This window comes from Humulus lupulus, chromosome 9, assembly GCF_963169125.1.
Source record: "Humulus lupulus chromosome 9, drHumLupu1.1, whole genome shotgun sequence".
Taxonomy (NCBI): Eukaryota; Viridiplantae; Streptophyta; class Magnoliopsida; order Rosales; family Cannabaceae; genus Humulus; species Humulus lupulus.
In genome coordinates, this window is record NC_084801.1 from 90,333,066 (window position 1) to 90,357,507 (window position 24,442).

A 24,442-nucleotide genomic window follows, 5' to 3' on the forward strand; every position below is an offset into this window, starting at 1 on the left:
GCCGAAGCCCAGCAAGAAAACTCCACACAAATAGATAACATATGCATATCAATCACTCAACACATAACAAATCCGCCAACAAGCTAAACATATACGGCCGTGTCGTCCCAGGCGCTTTACCAGGCCCTGGGTTTGCGGTTCACACCGTAAGGATATCCCATGTATCCTTTAGGGTTTTACCTTTGCAACTCGCACTCCACGTGCTAAGCGCTGCTCCCGGCCCCACGCCGCTCTCGGCCTTCGCCGTTTCCGGCCCTTACCGTTCTCGGCCTTCAGCGTTCCTGGCTCTTGCCGATTATTCACATATATGCATACATAGCATAATTTAACAAAAACTTAAACATGTATAAATGCAATCAAAGGGCTACGCCCTGCACATAATCATATAGGGTCGTGCCTTACAACATAACTATGGGGCCTCGCCCTGCTCTATGGGTACAGTAGTTTTCTTACCTATGTACGGAGCTTCTTGGGCACCAAAATCTCGAGCACGGTCCTCTAACCCGAGCCTCGCAGAAAACCTAGTCACAACACATACATAGCACTCTCATTACTATCCAATTTATAATCATCTCCAGGAACCAACCCGGTGCTCTCGGGATCTCCCATTTCCCCCCAAAAGGTAGCGGAAGCATCCCCCGAGCCCCCTGAGCCAAAACCCCAAAATCACATTTTTTCCCTACCCAGAATTTGGCCTAGCGCCGCGGTACCCAGAATGGTGCCCTTCCTCTGATGCATCTTAGTGCCGCGGCATGGAAGAATAGGGCCGCGACGCCCATACGCGAACCCAGAAATCTGTTTTTTTCCCCAACGTTTTCCCTAGCCAAAACTCTTCCAAATCAACCTCAAGACATACCTAAGTCCCAAATTCAATAAAAAACCCCAAATATACCATAAGGCAACCCAAAAACATCAATAACAAGACTATACACACATTCAAACCCATGATTCTCAAATTGATTAAAAACTTCACAAAACTTAAACCACCCTTCAGAAATCTTAAACCACACCATCAATTAACTTCAAAGATGCACAAAATTCTTAGTTTCTAGCTAACCCTCATCAGCCAAGATTATCCTCCCCTAAGGCCAAATGACCCAATTTCCCTCCTTTCCAACTTAGTTTCTAGCTAACCCTCAAGGGCATTCTAGACTTTCCTTAATCTCTTGCAAGAATACCACTTTCCACTTAAAAAAACTATCCTCAAGAGTTACCTATATTTACCCAGGTTACCAAAGTTCTGCTAACCATTCCTCAATAACTCCCGCACTCAAGTTATAATATACCCAAAATACCCCTAGGCTCTTCCCGAGCCAGGTATTTGACCCCGTTGTGACTTTTAGCAGAACAGCTCCCTAGGACCTTCTCGGAACGTACATCATAGTTATATCACCACCCACACGTGGTATCAATCACAACATATACAAATATTACATTTATGTCCTCAGTGGGCTAGAATTTACAAATATGCCCCTAACAACCAAATGAGGCACACATGCATATTTAATTTACATAAACATGCATTTCTAATCGCACATTCATTAAATTCACATATTAATACAATATAACAATTATTGCCCTCTAGGCATGCTAATCAAGGCCCCAAGCCTTATTATCAAATTTGGGTCGCTACATTGTTCTTTCTATCTCTTAGAATTTTAATGCCTAGAACATAACTCGCTTCTCCCAAATCTTTCATTTGGAATTTGTCAGCTAACCATTTCTTTACATTTGATAATGTCTCTACATCATTTCCAATGAGTGGGATATCATCAACGTAAAGAACTAAGAAAACCACAACTTTCCCTTTGATGTATTTATAAACACATGCTTCGTCAACATTTTGTTCGAAACCATATGTTTTAATAGTTTCATCAAATGTTAAGTTCCAGGATCTTGAGGCTTGTTTCAATCCATAAATGGATTTCAACAACTTGCATACCTTTTGATCTTGATCCTTCTTAATAAACCCTTCTGGTTGTTCCATATATATGGTTTCATCAAGTTGGCCATTAAGAATGGCTATCTTGATGTCTATTTGCCAAATCTCATAATCATAGATGGCAGCTATGGATAAAAGTATGCGAATGGACATAAGCATGGCCACAGGAGAAAATGTTTCTGCACAGTCTACACCTTCTCTCTGTGTGTAGCCTTTGGCCATAAGCCTTGCTTTATAAGTCTCTACCTTTCCATCTGCACCCATTTTCTTCTTGTAGATCCATTTGCATCCAATGGCATTAACATTGTCAAGCAGATCTACAAGTTCCCAGACTGAATTGGAATACATTGATTCCATTTCTTGATTCATGTCAGCTTGTCACTTATCAACATCAGGGTCTTCCATTGCTTCTTTAAAAGTCAATGGATCGTCCTTTTCAGTATCTGATATAAGAAAGTGTGCCTCATGTTCGTAGCGAATAGGTTGTCTTACAATCCTCCCACTATGACGTTGCACTAGTTTTTCCTTTTCAGGAATTGTGGTTTCTTTGGTTGTTTTATCATTAACTGATGAAGAAGATGGAGATGAAATTTTATCTGTCATTAGTTCCTCTAAAACTACTTTGCTCCGAGGTTTAAAATCATTCATATAGTCGTGTTCTAAAAATATTGCATTTGTCGAAACAAATACCTTTTGATCACTTGGACTATAGAAATATCCAACTCTTGTTTCTGGAGCATAGCCCACAAATATACACACCTCAGACCTTGAATCTAGTTTTCCTGATTTAGGTCTTAGCACATAAGCAGGACAACCCCAAATACAGAAATTTCGTAAACTAGGTTTATTTCCATTCCATAATTCTAGTGGTGTCTTTGTCACAGCTTTGGATGGAACTACATTCAAAATGTAATTAGCTGTTTGAAGTGCATATCCCCAAAATGATAAGGGAAGTGAAGAGTAGCTTAACATAAACCTGACCATGTCCAACAAGGTCTGGTTTCTTCTCCCTGAAACTCCGTTTTGTTGTGGTGTTCCAGGTGCTGTGAGTTGGGATAGAATACCATGCTCCAACAAGAAATCTTTGAATTTAGAATCCAAATATTCACCACCATGAGAAGATCAGAGTGTCTTTAAAGATTTACCTAATTGCTTCTCAGCTAAGGCTTTGAAGATTTTAAACCTATCAAAAGTTTATGACTTGTTAAGCATTAGGTAAACATGACCGTATCTAGAATAGTCGTCAGTAAATGTGACAAAATATTCATAACCACCACAAGCTTGAATGTTAATTGGACCATATACATCACTATGTATTAGCTCTAGTGGTTCTTTGGCTCTATTTCCCTTCGAAGTGAAAGGTCATTTTGTCAATTTTCCTTCTAACAAGGATTCACAAATTGGTAGGGTTCCAGCTGTTAGTTCCCTCAAGGGTCCATCTTTAGTTAACCAGTTTATCCTATCTAGAGTAATATGACCTAATCTTAAGTGCCAAAGATACGTGTCATTTTCTTTAGAAACCTTTTATCTTTTGTTACTTTATGGATTAGCTACTTTAAATAATTCAGAATTATTGAGCGATTTTTCAATTGGATTAAGAATGTACAGTCTGCCCTTTTGTTTTGCATGACAAATATTGTTCTCGTTCCTTGAAATAAAAATCATATTATTATTAAAAGAAATGCCAAATTTTTGTTCATGTAACAAAGATAAAGAAATAATGTTTCTAGTAATTTCAGGAATAAATAAAACATTATTCAAAACTAGCAAATTGTTCTTAAAATTTAAACGGACTGTTCCACATGTTTTAGATGAAACAAGTGCTCCACTTCCCACTCTCATAGTCATCTCTCCTTGCTCTAACTGCTTTGCGGACTCAGGCATCTGCAAACAAGAACAAACATGGTTAGGGGAGCTAGAATCAACTATCCATGATAATTTATCTTGTTCCACCATACAAGCTTCGAGTACAAGTAAATCTAATTTACCTTTCTTTTTCTCTTTCAGCTCGGCGAGATACTTTGGACAGTTTCTCTTCTAATGACCATCGACATTACAATGGGAACACTTTCCTTTGGGTGCCTTTTGTTTGGGGTCATTACTCTTTTTGTTCTCGGGTGCCTTGGATGACTTCTTTGCCTTTTTCGGATTGTCCTTTTTAGGTTTGCAGTCATTGTTATTGCTTTTCCTTTTCTTCTTAGAAGAAGATGGTTTTGCTTTAGCAACATTTGCTTCTTCCTGACTTGAAATCGTCTTGTTCAAAGACTCAAAAGTTTGTAATTCATTCAGAAATTATGTCATGTTAAATTCTAATTTTTTCATGACATAATTTGTTGTGAATGTAGAAAAGTAGGAGTTAAATACTCAAGTATAATGCTTACTTGTGTCTTTTCATCCATGACTACTCCATGCATCTCAGCTTCATGGAGTACACTGACCATGTTCAAGACATGCTCACACACAGATTGACCTTTCTTCATCTTAGCATTCATGCAGGTTCTAGTAGCCTCATGACGACTTTGATCAGATGGGCGCCCAAACATTTCCTTAAGAGATTATAGTATCTCAAAAGCAGTTTCCATAGATTCATGCTTTGTTCGTAAGACATCACTCATGCTTACAAGAATATAGCACTTAGCTTTGTTATTGGATTGAATCCATGGATCAAATTTGTCCCGAACATGTTTCGGGGCATTGGCACCAGGTTCTTCAGGACATTCCTCATTTAGGAAAAACTTGTGGTTTTCGCTAACCAACAACAGATTCATATTTGATTTCCATTTTATGAGGTTATCACCAGTTAATTTTTCTTGTGCGATTAAAGTGGTGATGGGGTTACCAGAGACAGACATATTCTGAATAAAAAAAAATACAAATATTATTATATTCAGAAAAATTAATATCAAAGTTTCAGAAATTAAACGTGATGCATGAGCACAATTAAAACACATAAAATAAAGTTTAATTTCCATGATAAAACTTTCTAACAATTAAAGGGTCCCTTAGGGTCGGTCAAATTAATCTTAGAGAATTTATAAGACGTTCTTATCTTTATTGTGTAAAACTTAAAATAACTCATTATTTTCTCTTTTAAACATTAAAGTACCGCTTAGTTTGGTCAACTTATGATTATCCACTGCAAAAGCTTAATCATAACTTTGTGAGTGTAACCCATTATTTCAGAGTTCGTGACTTAACTTTGGACATGCTGCCTTAGGGTCGGTCAAACCTAAAATATATCATTAGTTCTTATCTTTGTAAGAAATATAACCTTGCTATTGACATGTCTAGACACCTTCCTTAGGGGGACCACGAGTTATAAATTCGTCATGAGGAGCTATTCACATCTCACAGTGTTATATTAATAATGGAGACCACGAGTTATGTTTGAGATATCAACCCTCTCCCAATCACTATTTCGAAATAGGTGTTTTTAACCTAATTAATTCAAAATTAATTATAGATTCTTTAAACTTTATGAACATAATTAAAATTGGAAAGAAAGCGAGTTTCTAGGTCCATATCCAATTTTAAATTGCCAATTGTGTTCATCTAAACCAAACTAAAAAACAATTTTAAAATAAAGTTGGCTTAAAGAAATTAAGTCATAAAGACTTAAAACCGATGTGATATTTTACCAAGTTTTCAAAGAATAAAACTAAGTAATTTATATGCAATTGGTTTCGCAAAACAATTCATATAAACATATAGGACAATCCTAATAATCATATTTCTACCAATGAGATGCATGATAATGATTGTGTAGGTTTTTTATGTATGGCACAAAATGCATGAATAGTCAACAATCACATGAAAAAAATTATTTAAATAAATAAACAATAAATGTTGAACCGGGTGCTTTTGGGTATTTCTAATTTTACAACCTCTTTATAAAATTAAAATAAAATAAAATAAAACCGCCTTGATCTCCATCAGGCTTCTTTACTTTACTTTCGGTAGGATATGTGTCGTTGGTCCAAAATAATAATAAGAAAACAATTTTCTAATTATCTAGATTAATTAAAACAAAACTTTTAAATAATCATTATTTTATTTTTCTTTTTAATTAAAACAACTTTTAATTAAAACTGAAATAAATTTAATTAAAATCTGTTATTTTTAAAAAAAATTTTAAATAATGTATTAAAAAAAGTTTGTTAGGATAACAAAATTATCTCATTATTTAAATATCAAATTTCTAATAAATAGGATATTTAAAATTTTAAAAATTAAAAAAATAATAGAATAATTTTAGAAAAATAAAAAAAATTATGGACGAGTAAGAAGGGGACACGTGACACCATTTGGTGCTGCCGGGGCCCATTTGTACGGAACCGTACGGACCCGTCCGTACGGTCCATACGATGTCCCCAGAAGCGGCTCGGAGGGTGGCCTCGGAGGAACAGTGGCTGAATTCTGAATCCTGAGCTCTATTTTGAATTTGTCTGATTGGAATTACAATTTTATGGTGTCAAAAACCAAATAAAATTACATAAATCCTATGCCCTTTAATGACTTACACAATGATCTAATCATAAACAAATCCTAATCCAAAAACTCTATACAATTAACGATTCAACATTCCCATGCATTCAATCATATTAAGCCATCCATTCATTCATCAAAAATAAATAAATGCATAAAACTAAACCCACACAGATTCAATATATTTATATGTTAAGATGACTCTGGTACCATTTATTGTTTTTTATAGATCAAACAAGAGATTATACACAGCGGAACGACAATCAAAATTGTTAATTTAACCCCACAAGATTTCTAGATCTACTTCTTCACATACATATATATATATATATATGGAATCAAAGATATGAATAGAAAATTACCCAAGTCCTTCCTTGCTGCTATCTTTTTGTACGACAAAAATCCTTGAGATTCTGTACCAGGATCTTCCAAAATGTTCTCAACACTCAAAGAATGAGCGTGGGCTCGCTATACAAAATAATAGGCAAAATCTATTTATAAGATGTTCTCAACACATGAGATCTGATAAAGTTTGGACCTAAGTTTTGAAGAACAATGACATATGCTTGTATCACTGTTATATTTCTTTCAGGGAGATTTCACGATATATTTTCTATCACTGAAAAAGTATCGTTCTGAAAAAATGATCTCCTATATTTAATATATCCAATATATTAAAAATAAAATAATAGTTATTTTAAACAATTTGAAAATAACTAATTAGTTATCAGATTTTGTTTAAATAATAATATTTTAATCATATTAAAATATCTCATTATTTAATTAATATTTAAATAACTAAAATTGTGGAACAAAGAAACTTCTAGAACCTTCTTGTGTGTGTAGCACAGTGACTGTGCACTGTGCTACACGTGTACCATATGCCAAGGAAGGCATGTGATTTTTTCCCATTTTTCTAATTATTTAAATACCAAAACATACCAAACATAAATTAATTCAAAATTAATTATATTTTTGTTAAATAAAATAATTAATTAATTCTCAATTAATTAATTACACATAATTATAGAATAATTATGTTTAATGCATAGAAAAATATTTTACTTATCAAATAAATCCTTTTGCCCATTTTTGTATTTATCTTTGTCAGTGTTTGTTTGAGCCATTTCGGGGACCATGGGCCTATAACATTAAGCTCCAATAAATTGAAACTAAATAATTAAACTCCTATTCCTGTCTTAATCCCGTAGCCCACTCAATTTCCTAGTCGCGATAGCAATCTCGGTGAATCCTTATAAACTTATCTGGAACCTCACAAACTGATCTAGTTTCCCTCTGGTCTAACTGCTATAATCCCCGGTGGCACCTACCACAATAGCTAGGCACACAACCGAGTGCTTTCCTTTTAAACCTGTAAGTCACCATCCTCTCTTATAGTCCATGGTTATCCCTTACTTGGAAAACTAATCCATATTTGGGATCATACCAAGATCCCCATATAGCCATCTCACTCAATTATTTCTGCTAACTTTCTACCTATATTACTTTGACCCATCTCTTGGAAACTACCAGTTTTCCCTGGCAGACACATTATCTTAAGCCCCTCAGCATAATAACCATATAGTATGTGCCACCTATCTATGTCTCCATTAGGAGATTCGTAGCACCAGACTCAATCAATACAATATAAAGGAACGAGAACTAGAAAGCCAACCTATCATTTCTGAGGAACTAGCCTTGGGCTCTGACTGCATTAAGGCGAACACTCGAGTCGGAGTCGGGCTATCCGCACTCCTTGGTTCCCCCTCTTTGATCTCAAACAATCCCTCTTAAAGTTCCCAACTATTCCACATAGAAGGCATGCCTTTGCTCGGTATTCTCCCAGATGGCGTGTTCTGGACCTGGCACACACTAGATAACTTCTCAAGAACTCGTTGCCACCCTAGTGGCTGCCCTGAATACTATGACCCCTCCTGTCAGGCCAAGACTAGTAGAACTATCAGGGGTCTTTCTTTTCTGGTTACTAGGCCTTCGCCTTACCTGATCCCGCAAATGGGGGTACCATTTTCTGAGCTTCCTGCCCCACTGGACCCTCGCTCCATATCTCACTTTCTGCCTGAGCATAGGTAGAAACCTCATGGACTGGAGAGATCCTAACTATCTGAGCTACTCCAGGGTTCAGTCCTTGAATAAATCTTTCCTTCTAGGCCACATCCGTTGGTACCAAATCAAAAGTGAATTTGGCCAACCCATCAAATTCATTAACATACATTGTCACAGTCTTACCACCTTGAACCAAGTTCACAAACTCATTGGTCTTCGCAATTTGAAGTGCGTCATAGTAGTACCTCTCATTGAACAATTGTCTAAATTCCTCCCAACCCATCATGAAAACATTCCAGGTCTAGGATACAACTTCCCACCATGTTCGAGCATCCTCCTGCAGCATGTACGTGGCACAAGCCACTCTATCATTGCCTACAACTCCTATATACCGAAGGATGGAGCTAATCATGCCCATCCACTATTTAGCTCTAAATAGATCCAAACCCCCTTCGAAAACTGGAGGGTAATGCTTCTAGAATCTTTCATACAACAATTCCCATATGTTTCCACTCTTAGGCTAAACAAAAACTGGTGCCATTGTCGTCAAAACATACTGAGAAATGTTCCCTGACGGAGCCCAGTGTCTTAACAACCTAATCTCTTCCTCCTGCTTTTGCAATCTAGCCTGCATGTCAGCGAACATCTGCTGCCAACCCCAGGGGCAGATGGAGGATTCTAGCCTCGAATATCATTAGCAACCTCAGTATTAACAATGCATGATCCACTTGACTGTCGTGGATACATAGCTTCTAAATATGTCTGTAGTCAATTACTTAACCTATCAGGCATGATGATCATATTCGAAACTACTCCACGACTAGGACCAAACAACACAATAGCCACATACAATAAGCATACCAAGACACAAGTCTATAAAGTTCATGCTCTCTATATTAGCAAGCAAATAAGGAAATTCAGATAAGCAATTAGACAAATATTTCACTTAATACCAACCAACCTCGAGTCGAGCTTGTCTTTGGCAATGAGCATGTTCGGTCAATCTCCAGGAACCATAAACCTTGGCTTGCTCTGATACCTAGTTGTAACGCCCTACTACCCTAGAGCAATTCCCACGTGATTTTAAAATGTCCAATTAACTCGCTAATCATGGTTTTAGACCCAAAAGTGTGATTCAGTTAAATTAAAGATTCATTTAATAAAACTTTCATAAAAAGGATTAAACATTCATTAAAATTGTAAAAAAGTCACATCGGATCCCAAAATGTTGTTTAAGAAATATTTACAACTCAAAAGTCTTTATACAGTCGACCTAGGCGACAAAATAGGTCACTTATACAACGTTCCTCAAAACCAGCCTAGCCGTGGCGGCCAAGTAGGCCAAACATGTACACACAACTCCATGCCCTCCAACTAATGGTTGATCGACCTTTTCTTTACAATTAACTACACCATAGAGCACCCGTGAGTCAAGGGCCAACAAGATAAGTTCACAACACAACATATAATAATTAACTTCAACAAATGGATAACTAATAAAACACAATAGGCAATCTACAAGACCCTATCAGAATTCACAACATCGACCTAAGCCAATCAAGGTGTGTTACTAGGCACCAAGTCCACGGTCTTAATCGAGTGGGTGAGTATGGCACCCTTAAAGGGTCTTGCACCAAGTTCACGATCCCAGTTTTTATCGATTTCGCCTTTGCTGCTCCCGGCCTTTGTCGATCATGACCTTTGTCACTCCGTCACAAACACATGTAAAAAATTACATATAACACTAAGCATAATATAAATAGAGATAGTTGGGTCATGCCCTACTCAATGAGCACATATAGTTTTCTTACCTTGAGTCCCAGGTTAACAGTGCAAGTCAATCGCGAGCACGATGTCTAATCCTAAGTTTTAGCGGTAAAACCTAGTCACAATGTAATAACAAATAATTATCAAAACCTAAATCTATTATAAGCTTCAAAATAATATACTAGCCCCTGGGACCTTGAATTCTACTAAATTGTGTAGTAGGATCCTTCCCGAGCCCCTAAGTTTGAGTTCCCGAGCACAAAAGCCCTAATTGGACACTATTTTCTATTTGAGTCGTGACCCTCCTCGAGGCTCTCACCTGGGGGACATGGGTGGTGGCACACCCCAACCTGCGCTGTGGTGCTTGGGTTATTTTAGAGACCCCTAAGGTCTTATGGGTTCATGTGGCTTGTGGGGCCCAAGATCAGCGTCGCGGGGCGACCTCATGAACCTAGAAACTTCAACATTTTCCCTGCATTTTCTCGAGTCAATTCCTTGAAATTCACCCAAACCAATACTTTAACCTAGAGTTCAGTCTAGAACTCCCAATCACACAACATAAGCAACATTAATACCCCTAAAACTAACCAAGAAACCTATCCAATCTTAACAACCTAGGCTAGAACATAACTCAGTTAAAACCTATACTAACAAGAGAAATTCATGGAGAAATCAAGTTGTAAAGCTTACCTTAGAAAGGATTTCGACCCATGAGATAAATCCCCAATCAACTTAGCCTCAATATTCAATTCCCTAAGCCAAACTACTCAAGAGCTCCAATCTCTTCCAAAGGAAGAAGAAGAGAAGAGAGAAACGAGAGAGAGAGAAGGCTGAGAGATTGTTTTATTTTTCTTTGGTTTCTGGTTGTTCCTTAGGTCTCCTAAGCCTAGGGAAAGACCTAAATGCCCCTAGACTTATCCTTAGCCTCTTAATGCATTTAGGGAAAAACCTATCATTTACCACATTTCTCGCTAATTCCTTGAGTAGTCCTATAAACCTCCAATTATTCCCTACATGCACAAATAATCGCTAAAAAGCTACCTGTTACCTGGTAGATCCTGAGCACAAACTACGTTCTCAAGATACCCTAGGCTCACCCTAAGACGGGTATTTGACCTTGTTGTGACTATTCCGCTAATCTGCTCACTAGGATTGCCTCAGACCACATATCTCAAATATATCCATCAACAGGCCAAAATTGTAAACATGCCCCAATTTATAGAAATGGGCCCACATGCATATTTAATACACATAAACATGCATATCTAGTCACATTACCTCATAAATCATTTATACCGCATATTTGCACATGTATTAAATTAATTCCACAAATAAACCCGATTATGACCTCCTGACATAATAACCAAGGCAGCAAGCCTTAATAGAAAATTTGGGACGTTACAAGGTTGATTTTAATCACTGAACCACGTAAAAGTGTGTGTTTTGAATACTTTTTTTTATATTTTTATTTATTCAATTATGGTTTAGCAAAGCCTAATATCTCTATTTTTGAATTTCTTGATCAACTGTTGGTGAAAAACTACGTTAACATTACTGAACCTTAGTTTACTCCTCAGGAGTGGGAGCAGAGGCTTGCTGATGTGCATGCTAAAGTGTAGAGTCAAGAGAAAGAGATATGATGGTTGAGGCAATATATTATGTCAGAGAATATTGCTCAACATGTGACTCTTGCGCCAATGCCTTTGGTAGTGCAACCTGAAGTAAGAAATTGATTGGAACCATTGTATGAGAGGTTTCGAGAGCAAATGCTCTTATTTCGGGAGCTGAATAATGGATGGGCATGATTAATTCCATCCTGGATTTTATGATGATGGTGGGTAATGATAGGATGGCTTATGCCAAGTATATGTTATTCGATGGTATTAGAATATGGTGGGTGGTTATAACCCATACAATTATATTGCCACAATGAATGGGGAAAAATTCTGGGAAATATTTAATGAAAAGTATTATATTGATGCAGTCAGAATGCGAAGGTGGAAGAGTTTACTAGTTTGGTTAGGGAAATATGACCATGACGGAATATGCCGTGAAGTTTGGTAGGTTGGCTAAGTTTGTCGCTAATTTAGTGCAAACAGACGTGGAAAGGAAAGAAAGATTTATTAAGGGCTAAATTGTATCATAATCCGAGATGTGAGAATCATCTATTTACCTAGATTTTCTACTTATGTTCAGGTGGTAGAGAAAGCCCTTACTGCTGAGGGGGCAGAGAATAAGATATGGAAGGAGAGGGCAGAGAATAAATCCTTACTAGTGGAGGTGGGTAGTAGAGAATCATCAATGATATGATTGGATTAGAAATGGAGTATTTTGGCATAATTCTTGGTATAGATTTGGTTAGCTAGTTATGCCATGACCATTGATTGCAAAAGAAAGATAGTGATATTTGAGCTTGAGGGTAAGGACCCATTCGTGTTTGGGAGTGCTATTAATAGACCTTGCATTTCAATGATCTCAGTGTTGAAAGCTAGAGATCTATTGTAGAAACCATTGGACAATAGGAGACTAGATGGGTGGAGAGTTCTGAATGTGTTTGAATAACATTTGTCTAAATTACTATAACCACCACATCGAAATTTATTTTAGTTGTTATAGAATTGATGCCTCGAACAAAACCAATATCTTAAGCACCTTATAGAGTGACATTAGTGAAATTAAAGGAACTGAAAGTTCAGTTGCAAGAGCTTCTAGATTTGGAGTTTATTAGATCGAGTTTCTCACTGCAGTGTGCATTGTTATTAATTCCGAAAAAGAGAGATGGGTTGTTGCGGATGTGTATCAACTACCAAGAATTTAATAAGGTGACTATCAAGAATAAGTATCCATTGCCAAGGATTTCACAACATGTTTGATCAGTTGTAAAATAAGATAGTGTTTCAAAGAATAATCTTTGATCTGGTTATCACCAGCTAAGGATAAAGGAAGAAAATATTTCAATGAATGCCTCCCGCATGAGTTTGAAGGAGAACATGAAGTACATCTCTGGCTGGTATTATAGAAGTGGAGGGAACATAAATTATATGTAAAATTGAAGAAATATGTGTTTTGGCTTCGCAAGTAACATTTCTGGGTCACATTGTGAGTAAGAAAGGGATTATGGTTGATCCAGCTAGGATAGAAGTAGTAAAAGATTGGCCTGAGCCAAGGGACGCTTTAGAAGTTAGAAGTTTTCTTGGATTGGCAATATATTACTAGCGTTTCTTTGAGAGATTCTCAAGTATTGCAATACTATTGACTGAATTGACGTGTAAGAATTTAAAGTTTACGTGAGCTGATAAATATGAGTAAAGTTTCCAAGAGTTGAAACAGAGATTGATCATTGCAGCGATGATTAGTTGTAGTTGAGAACAACCAATTTGTGGTGTATTGTGATTCATCACGACAGGGACTAGGATATGTCCTTATGTAAGTTGGGAAAGTTATAGATTACACTTTGTGGATAGTTGAAAGAATATGAATAGAGATATCCTACACGTGTCCTTGAGTTGACAACATTGGTGTTTGCACTTAGGGTGTGGCGACACTACTTATATAGGAGAAATTGGAAGATATACACTGACCATAAGAGCTTAAAGTGTTTTTATCCAAAATGATTGAATATGAGACAGAGACGTTGGTTAGAGCTGTAAAAGGATTATAACTTTGAAATCCTTTATCATCCAGGGAAAAAAAACTAGCGTGGTAACTGATGCCTTAAGTCAGTAAAGTCTGAGCCAAGTGTTTAGTTTGAAACAGATTTCAACAAAATTAGCTCAGGACATGACCATCGATACTAAAGAGTTTGTGGATAGTAAATTGGCGAATATAACTCTTCAGACTATCATTTTTGAAGTAATTAAAGAAGCAAAAAGAGATGATCCACAAATGGTGACGCATAGAGATGAAGTCTTAGTTTGAATTGCTAAGGACTTTACTATTTCTGATATGGATCAATTGGGATATAAGGATCAGATATGTGTTCCGAAGGGTGTTGGTATCAAGAAAGAGATTCAGGAAGAGTTTCATACCACCTCTTACTCATTATATATAGACACCATGAAAGATATATAAGGATCTAGAAGATTTGTATAGGTGGTCAGGGATGAAGAAAGATGTAGTTGAATAAGTTGCTAAGTGCCTAACTTGTCAACAAGCGAAAGTTGAATACCACAGCCACGAGGCTATTATAAGCTGTGAGCACACCTAATTATAAATGGGAGGATATAGCCATGGTTTTTGTGGTTGGATTGCCTAGGATTGCGGGGCAATGTGAGTCTATGTGAGTGAGCATCGATCGATATACCAAATTGGTGCACTTTCTGCTTGTGCGAACACATTATAATGTGGTTCAGTATGGTGAACTGTGTGAAGGAGATTGTACGTCTCCATGGGGCACCAAAGTATATAGTGTTGGATAGAGTTTCCACATTTACTTCCATGTTTTGGGAAGGCTGGCAGAAGTCAATGGGTACGAGGCTGAAATTTAGTAACGCTTATCATTCTCAGACAGATGGACAATCTGAGAGGATGATCCAGATAATAGAGAACACACTTTGTGCATGTGAATTTGATTTTGAGGGATCGAGGATTTAGTATTTTTCCCTTGATTGATTATTTATACATCAATGGTAGTTAACTATCGGAGTAGCTCTATATGAGATGTTTTATGGTAGAAAATGTAGATGCCCTATCCATTAGAATCAACTGGGCAAGAGGAAGTATCTTGGTCATGGGGTTGCTCAAGGAACTAATGAAGCCATTGAGAAAAGTCAAGCACGGATGCTCGCATCAAAGAATGGAGACAATGTGTTTCTTCAAGTTTCACTGATGAAAGGGGTAAAACAATTTGGGAAGAAAGGGAAATCGAGCTCTAGGTTTGTTGGACCTTTTGAGGTCCTAGAAAGTGTTGGGCAAGGAGCTTATAGATTAGCCCTACCTTAGCTTTGTCTAGGATTCACAAGGTGACTCATGTATCAACACCAAGGACATATGTGTCAGATACTACACATGTAATGAGTTATGAGACTCTAGAATTACACCGAGATTTAACTTATGAAGAGAAGCAAGTAAATAAATTGGATAGAAAAGATAAATTCTTACGAAATAAGACTATCACTTTAGTGAAAGTATTGCGGTTGGAAAGGACGTGGGAGCTACGGTTGGATATGCGGGATCGGTATCCCGAGCTTTTCAGGTAAATTTCGAGGACGAAATTTCTATTAGGAAGGGATAGTTGTAATGCCTGAAAAATCCTAATGAGGTTAAGTACCTTAATTTCATCCATGGGAGCATGAGTGGAATTATTTGATGAATTATATTATTATATAATTGAAAATATTTGATTATGTATATTAAATGTGTTTAAGACTCGTCCATGGTAATAATAGACAAATTTGTTACTTGGCCCACTAAGGGTATGTGCAGTGCAACAACATTATTATGTGGGAATATATTGAATTCTTCAATAGTGGATTCCTTCAAGAAATAATAGCAGAAATGTCTTAATGGGAAATATCTAGCCTTTGTCAGGTTTGAGAATTTTATTGAAGTTAGTTGGTAGAAATTTTATACTTAATGTTATCTTTTAGGTAATTGGAAATTTATTCGGTAATTAGTTGTTATCCAAAAAGCAGGTATGGATGATGTGGCAGACATTTTCAACATGTGGCTGACACCTGGCAGAAGTCCTGTTCGACCATCGACCAGAGAGATTTCCATGGCTTAACATTTGAACTTTATATACGACCAGCTTGGTCGTATACTCCGTATATTTGGAGAAGATCTTGTGTAGTTATGATCACATCCGAGATTGTCTCCCATGATTTCCTGAATATCCGACTAATTAGAAAAGAATATCTGTAACTGATTCATGTATTCCTCCTTGAGCCTATAAATAAAGAAAGATGGCTCAAGGGAATGGACTTTTGGCTGATTCTTAGTTTACGCTTTACAAGAGAATTAAGACTATTATCTTGCGATTGTATTGCTGATCTCTCCCAGGTCTGTGAAACTCAGAGAACCCTAGTTCTTTAATCACTCCTTTGAGAACTCATATCAATAATAGCTTAAGTGGACGTAGGTCATTACCATTTTTGTGGGGCCGAACCATTATAATCTGTTGTGTTCTTTACTGTTTTTGCTATTAAATCCATTTCAATACATCTAGTCACATCAAGCATTTGACTCCGTGTCAGTTGACCAAATCGAGGGTCAACATTCTCGTGCTTTCATTGAGAGCTTGATACAAGTTTGTTGAAGCATTAATGGCGAAAACAACAAAGAAGACTGGGCAGGCGACTGGCGCTGCACCATCTCAACCGCCTCCTCCCCCAAACATGGCTGAAAATGAGCCACATCTGGAGTTTGATGAGGAGGAACTGGACTCCGAGATGTTGAGAAATACCCTGGGGGTATTGCAAGATGAACTGGCCAGTTTGAGGGCCAGTCAAGAGAGTGCTGCGGAGATTATGGCACGGAAGCAGCAAGAGATAGAGCGTCAGCGCCAAGACCTAAGTGAAAGACAAGCGGAGATGGACTGTCGTCAGAGGGAGGCCATGGCAGCCCTCGAAGCAGCCCTGCAGTTGGCTAGGAATCAGGCTGCACCTGCCTCACAGTCTGATCAACCCTCAAATGGGCCACCCCAAAGGGGTCTCAATCCTAGCCCTCTGATCCAGCCAACGAGCCCTCAAAGGCCCGAGCAGCCACCAATGCCGCAAGATGATGTCCCACCAAGGGATCATGAGATGCAACCTCCATCCCAGGCTGGTCACAGAAATCCCCCACAGCCAAGGAAGAATAGGGCCGGGCAGCAGCCCCGTAGTCCTAGAAGCCGTAGGGGTGAAGAGCCGAACCCACCGAGCAGGGGACAGCGTCCTTCTGGTAACAGAAGGAACTCAGAGATAAGCTCTGCAGTCCGGGGCCCCCCACGGAATGATAATGCACGGGGACCTACCGACCAACGCAGGCCACCCTCTAACGCTCAGGAAGTTCCAGCCCAAGGAGGCAACCGAGTGGAAAGTCAGTCCCACCATAACCAATCAAGGTTCAGAGATGGCCATGGTTACAATGAGGCTGACTCAGGCAGAGGAAATGCCAGTTGGAGAAATGAAGAGAGAGGTGGGGGTAGAAGCCCACCACCTAGGGAAGACCAACCAGAGAGACGTAATGCTGGGTGGCAGCCCAGACAAAACAACGTCTTTAACCGGCTCGGAGCAAGCGAGCAACGACGAAGAGACGAAGACTTAAGGGATGTACTCAATGATCGCCGTACATTCCCCCAGCAGCAGAGGCCCCGACGATTCCTGACGCCGTGCAAGCCCAAATAGATGCCCTAAACCAAGCAGTACAACAGCTGGTCGGGGGAAGAACGTCTCATATCGAGTACGACAGGAGAAGAGGCACTCCTTTCGTTCAAAGGATAACTGTTGCAGAAACTCCTAGCAAGTTTAAGATGCCCACGCTTCCAAACTTTAATGGGTATGGTGACCAGTATCTCATGTCAACAAGTTTGAGATACAGATGGACATTCAGAAAGTGTTCGAAGACGCTTGGTGCAGGATCTTTCCAACAACACTTTCTGATGCAGCACAAGAGTGGTTTTTTAAATTCCCTCCTGCAAGTATTGTATCTTGGGAGATTTTTGTAAAGGAGTTTTACGGACAATTCTATGCGAGTCGTGTGCACCTAATTGAGGCCAACCAGCTGGTTGAGATACGCCAGCAAGAAGGAGAGCCACTAAAGGATTACGTCCAGTGCTTTACGCGAGCAGCTGCTGGAGCTAAAATAGTGGGAGATGAGGGCAAGATGATGGCCCTAACTGCAGGAGTTAGGCAAGATGATGGCCTTTGTGGAGTAGCCTCAGGAAGCATGGAGTTAAGACTACCCAAGAATTCTTGGATCGAGCTGATCGGTACATCAAGCTCGAAGATGCCATTGCCAGCGAGAGAAAGCCCCCAGGCAAAGATAAGGGGACTGTAGAACCCGCCCAAGATGCCAATGGGTCAAAACCCAATGGAAACGGTAATGGCAACGGGAACAGCAATGGTAACGGCAAGAATGGGGGAAGAGACCTCCTCCGAGAACAAGCGCGCTAAGGGCAACCGTTATGAACCACGGTTCATTAACTACACTGCCCTTATCGAGTCTCGAGGAGAGGTATATCAGGCCACGAGTTCCAGTGTGCCTTACAAAAGTCCCTCTCCCATTCGAAAGGATATTTCGAAAAGAGATACTACCAAGTTCTGTCGTTATCATAACGACGACGGACACGATACAAACGAGTGCAACTAGCATAAACACAAAATCGAGTTCCTTATCAGACAAGGACACTTGAGGAGATATATACGGGCCTCGGGAACTTCTCAAAGAGAGGCTCCAGGTGGCAACGAGCAGGCGCCTGCACGCCAACGCTCGCCACCTTTGCAGCCTGATCCCGTAGCTGGCACTTTACTCACCATCTGTGGAGGCCCACACCTCACGGGAAATAGCGGAAAGGCAAGGGAACGATATGCTCGGACCCTACGCCACGATCAGGACATCGAGATGATGACTGTGGAGGACCGGGCTTCAAAGAAGGCTCGGTCAGAGGACGGTGAAATAACCTTCTCTGATAGCGACGTCCAGCATGTCTGGTTCCTGCATTATGATCCGCTGGTCGTGGATGTTCAAATCGCCAACATGATGGTAAAGAGAGTGGTGGTCGATACAGGAAGTTCAGTAAACATCCTGTATAAATCTTTGCTGGAACGCATGAAGTTGACCTTCAAGGACTTGGAGCCCTGCAACCAAACAATATACGACTTCTCTGGTGAGGGACTCGCCCCAACAGGGTCAATCAGACTTCCGGTAACAGCAGGTACAACGCCTGCTACCAGGACATTACTCGCTACTTTCATAGTAGTCGATTGTCCTTCGGCGTACAATGCTGTAATCGGAAGGCCCATACTGGTTGACCTTTGGGCCGTCACCTCAGTATGGAACCTGGCCATGAAATTCCCGACATACGCAGGGATAGGACGCGTGTTGGGAAATCAGAGGGAAGCAAGGGAGTACTACTGTAACGACCCAAATTCGCTAATAAGGCTTAAGGGCCTTGATTAGCGTGCCGGGAGGGCATAAATGGGATTAGAGTGAATATTATTGACTCAAATGTGTGAATATGTGATTAATGATGATTATATGATCATTAATGATATTATGTGATAATATGGAATATTTATGTGAAATATGTGAGAACCACATTATTATGTGGGTAGGTTCGCAGAGCACGACTCGAGACGATCCTAGGGTCAGATAGTGGGAAAAGTCACAACGGGACCTAAAATATGAATTTGGGCAAGTCAAGGGTATTTAGGTATCGGGCAGTGATTTAGACTATTGGGTTATGAAAATAAATATATGCAGAAATATTTGAGGTTAGGATGTCTAGGCGGGAATATTGGGGGATTTTACCATTTTGTCCTCGGGGACAATTCAGGCACCCCGAGCCTTGGGATTAACTTAACAAGTAAGACAAACCTAGGAAGCCTTTAGAAAGAATTAGACCGACATTATTTTCTACTCAGCTGGTTTTTCTCTCTCATTCTCAAGGGAAGAAAGATTCAGAGGAAAATTGGGGAATTGGAGCTGAAGAATTGCTGGAACTTAGAGGAAATCATGGGCAACTTAGAGGTTTAGCTCAGCAAACAATCAAGGATTGAACCAGGGCTAAGGTAACCATGAATTTCTTTCTTTCTGTGGTTCGAACTTGAGTTTCAGCTGGGTTATTGAGGTGTGTTCAATTGATGGTTAGGGTGGATTTGAGCTTGGAAGATCCTTGGAATCAGCTGGGTTTGGCTTGAGGAAGGGTTCTATCAAGAAGGTAAGCTTTGTTCATGAATTGATGATTTGAGTTTGAGCTTTGACTGATTAAAATTGGGTGTTTGTGTTCTTAGAGTTTCAAGGATTGAAGGTGAGATTTCTATGGGTCATGGAGCTGAATTTCTGCTGAATGGTGTAGCATAAGTTGTGTTATAAGTTGGGGTAATGTTGGGTGTTGAATTAGGGAGTTTTGGGGTGGTTTTGGCTGAGGTTTTGAGCTTTGAAATGGTGGGTTTTTTGGGTTTGAAGGGAAGGGCCGCGACTCTGTTCTAGAGTGTTGCGGCCCTAGGTTAAAAATGAGAGAAGGAGGCTTAGCCGGGGGTGAGCGCCGCGGCGCCCATGCAAGGGTCGCGACGCATGTCTTTGCCAGGGTGATCTTGGTTCTGTTTTGAGGCTAGGGCCACGACTAATCTTCAAGGGCTGCAGCCCTTGGTTTCCCACTTGATCTTTTAGGGTTTTTAAGGACTTAGACCAAGCCTAGGAAGCTCGGGAACCCTTCCACCACCGTACTTGGTGGGATTTGTTTTCCCGGAAGTTAGTTTTGTGACCGTAAACCCTAACTTAAGTTTTAATGAGACCTTATACTTTGGTTGTGACTAGGTGATAAAGGCTTAGGCTCGGGATCGGATTGTGCATGAGGGGCGTAGCTCACAATCCAAAACCGAAAAGATTAAAGGTAATAAGACTACACCCGGTTGAATATTTGAACGGGACTAAGGGCTCCCTAATACAAATGATTGAAAGAATGGTATTTTCCCATGTAAATTGTAACCAACGGCCTAAGTGTGCCACGGTTATCTTGTGCAATTGGCACGGCTCGGACACTGGTATCCGAGGACAGCTTATTATGCACTGAGCTCGGTTTAAGCGGGCCGGAGTCAGTGGGTTAAACAGAGGGTGCGACCTAAGGAGTCGGCCCTAGTATTTGTGTAAATTGACTGTTATACTTGGCTATAGATGAGATTGTTGAATAATCTAAGTGTAGTTGAGGTTGCTTGTACCTTGAAGTATGCTTATATGCTATGGATTGAATATCTGAACATGCTTACTAGAATGTATGTTTGAGATCGTTGTATATGTTGTGTATGTTGTTTTCTTGCTGGGCCTCGGCTCACGGGTGCTGCGTGGTGCAGTTAAAGGCAAAGGGAAGATCGATCAGCCCTGATTGGAGAGTTGGGCAGGGTGAATGTACTTGGCAGGCCGCTCAGCTGCCACGGTTGAGGAGGTTACAGGGACAGGAGGACCAGAACCTTGTATTTTTCCTTAGTATGGCTAATGTTTACTTTTAACTGTTGAGTTTTCCAATCCAGATTTTAATCACTGATCCTTTGGGGATCCCTTTTGTAAACTGTTTATAAATTCATAAATGTATCTTTTGAGACCAAAATGTCTTTTAACCCTAGAAAACTTAAACTAATGACATGTTTTTAAATTAATGACTTGATTAGCAAGTCTTGCACTTTATAAGTACACAGTGTAGCGGTCTTGGCTATCCAGGGCGTTACAACTTGGTATCAGAACGTCCTAGGTTTAAGGGTTCCTGAAGACAGGCTGGACATGTACATTCGCTGCTAGAGACAAGCTCAGATCAGGGTTCTGTAATGTGTATACGTGTTTATGTGTCTAAAATGAGCTATGAATGTGTTATTTACTGGATTATTAGGAAGCATGAGATATTGATAGGGCCTGGCCCTTGACTGTTGTGTGAGAATATTGGGGCATGTTTATCAGCATTGTCGTGCATGAAAATGAACATATGGATGATTAATTGTATATGGTGCATGGATGAATGCTTGTTTTACAGTTATTGTGTAGTGAGATTGAGGGCGTGCTTATTCGCAGCCAGTGTATGAGAATGGATGCTTATATGTTGGATGTTGTGGTTGGTTGTGTTCCATTGGTGGATCTTGGAAAAGCTTTTACCCTGTCATCATGGTCTAACTGCCGAGTCGTTATTTGCAGATTGACTTGGATAGTTATCCATCCAAGAAAATCTACATGACTAGCCGACACTAGGTCTGGGGTCAGGAATGATGACTAGGGCCAGAACCCTCCACCAGTCCCTGAGAACTGGCAACAGTTAATGGTTGATATGCAGGCTCGACTACAGAGTCAGGACGAGCAGATCTGTATTCTTCTATAGCACGCTCCATCAGGGAGTGTTCCCCTATTGTACCACCCGCAATGGTACCAGTTGTGTAACCTGGGGAGGTTGTTAATACGTGGGAACCGTTATATGAGCGGTTCAGGAAGCAGCAACCCCCAATCTTTGAGGGTGGACCGGATCAGTTAAAAGCCGAGCAGTGGCTAACTATGATCACTACAATTCTGGATTTTATGAGGATTGAGGGGCATGATAGAGTGGCCTGCGCCATTTATATGTTGAGGGAGGATGCCCGCATCTGGTGGGAAGTGGCATCACAGACCAGGAATGTTACCACTTTGACTTGGGAAGGTTTCAAAGATTTGTTTAGCCAGAAGTATTACAATGTCGCTCTCAGAGCAGCAAAGGTTAATGAGTTTGTGAGTTTGGTGCAGGGCAATATGACTGTTACAGAGTATGCCTTGAAATTTGATAGGCTTGCAAAGTTTACACCAGATCTTGTGCCTACTGATGCTGCTAGGCAAGATCGATTCATTAGGGGACTTAATGCTATGATAGCCCGAGATGTCAGGATCACAATGGTACTTGGAGGAACAACTTATGCCCAGGCCATTGAGAAGGCTCTTACCGCTTAGGAAGCGGAGAATAAGATATGGAGGGAGAGTGCAGTGAGGCGTGAGGACCGCAGAACGGTGCCTCCTTATTCAGGGACAGGTAGGGGCGGAGGCCCTAGTGATTTCAAGAGAAAGGTTCCTGACACTTCAACCGCTGCTAGTCCCGATAGGAGGGGTCGAGGTGGTCAGGGTGGTCGTCAGGGTGGCGGCGAGGCATGGCGGACCTATCCAAAGTGCCCGAGGTGTAGAAGACGCCATCTGGACGAGTGTCGAGCCAACGCTTGCTTTGTGTGCGGAGTAGTAGGGCATCTTAGGAAAGACTGTCCAACGGTAAAGAAAGGAAAAGCAGGAAAGGTGGATAGCTTGACTCCAGCTCGAGTATTCACCTTGACTTAGGCAGAGGCCGAGGCTAGTCCCTCGGTAGTGATAGGTCAGCTTTCTAGCGCTGGCTTTCCTTTTATAATATTGATTGATTCTGGTGCTACACATTCTTTTGTTTCTAGTAGAGTGATTGATAAACTGTGTAGACCTAGTGAGTATCGGACTGCAGGGTTTGGGACTTTGTTGCATACAGGGGAACTGGTAGTTTCTAGGAGATGGATTAGGGCACTGCCAGTGATGGTTGATAGTAGGGAACTCTCGGTGGATCTGATTGAGTTAGATTTGGAGAATTTCGATATGATCCTGGGGATGGACTGGTTGGCTAGATATGGGGCTACGATTGATTGCAGGAAGAAGATGGTTACTTTTGAGCCTGAGGGCGAGGACCCTTTTGTCTTTGTGGGTGCGGTTTCTGGACCCCGCGTACCCATGATTTCAGCATTGAGAGCCAGGGACTTGTTGCAGGGGGGATGCATAGGTTTTCTGGTCAGTGTGGTGGATACCGCTAGAGTTATGCTGGCAGGGCCGGGAGAGACCAGGTTAGTATGTGAGTTTTTGGATGTATTTCTTGAGGATCTGCTAGGATTGCCACTGCATAGGGAGATTCCGTTTGATATTGAGTTAGCATCGGGGACAGAACCAGTATCAAGGACACCATATAGAATGGCACCAGCAGAGTTGAAAGAGTTGAAGACACAGTTGCAAGAACTTCTGGATTTGGCGTTTATCAGGCCTAGCTACTCTCCATGGGGCGCTCCAGTGTTGTTTGTTAAGAAGAAAGATGGGACTTTGAGGATGTGCATAGATTACAGAAAATTGAACAAGTTGACTATCAAGAATAAGTACCCTCTACCAAGGATTGATGACTTTTTTGATCAGTTGCAGGGTAAGACGGTGTTCTGAAAGATTGATCTTCGATTTGGTTATCACCAGCTGAGGATCAAAGATGAGGATATACCGAAGACGACTTTCCGGACATGGTATGGACATTATGAGTTCTTGGTCATGTCTATTGGTCTGACTAATGCCCCAGCAGCTTTCATGGACTTAATGAACAGGGTGTTCAAGGACTTCTTGGATCAGTTCGTCATTGTCTTCATCGACGACATTTTAGTATACTCCAGTTCAGGGGCAGAGCATGAGCAACATCTCCGACAGGTTTTGCAGAGATTGAGGGAGCATCAGTTATACGCCAAGTTTAAGAAGTGTGAGTTTTGGTTACCAGAG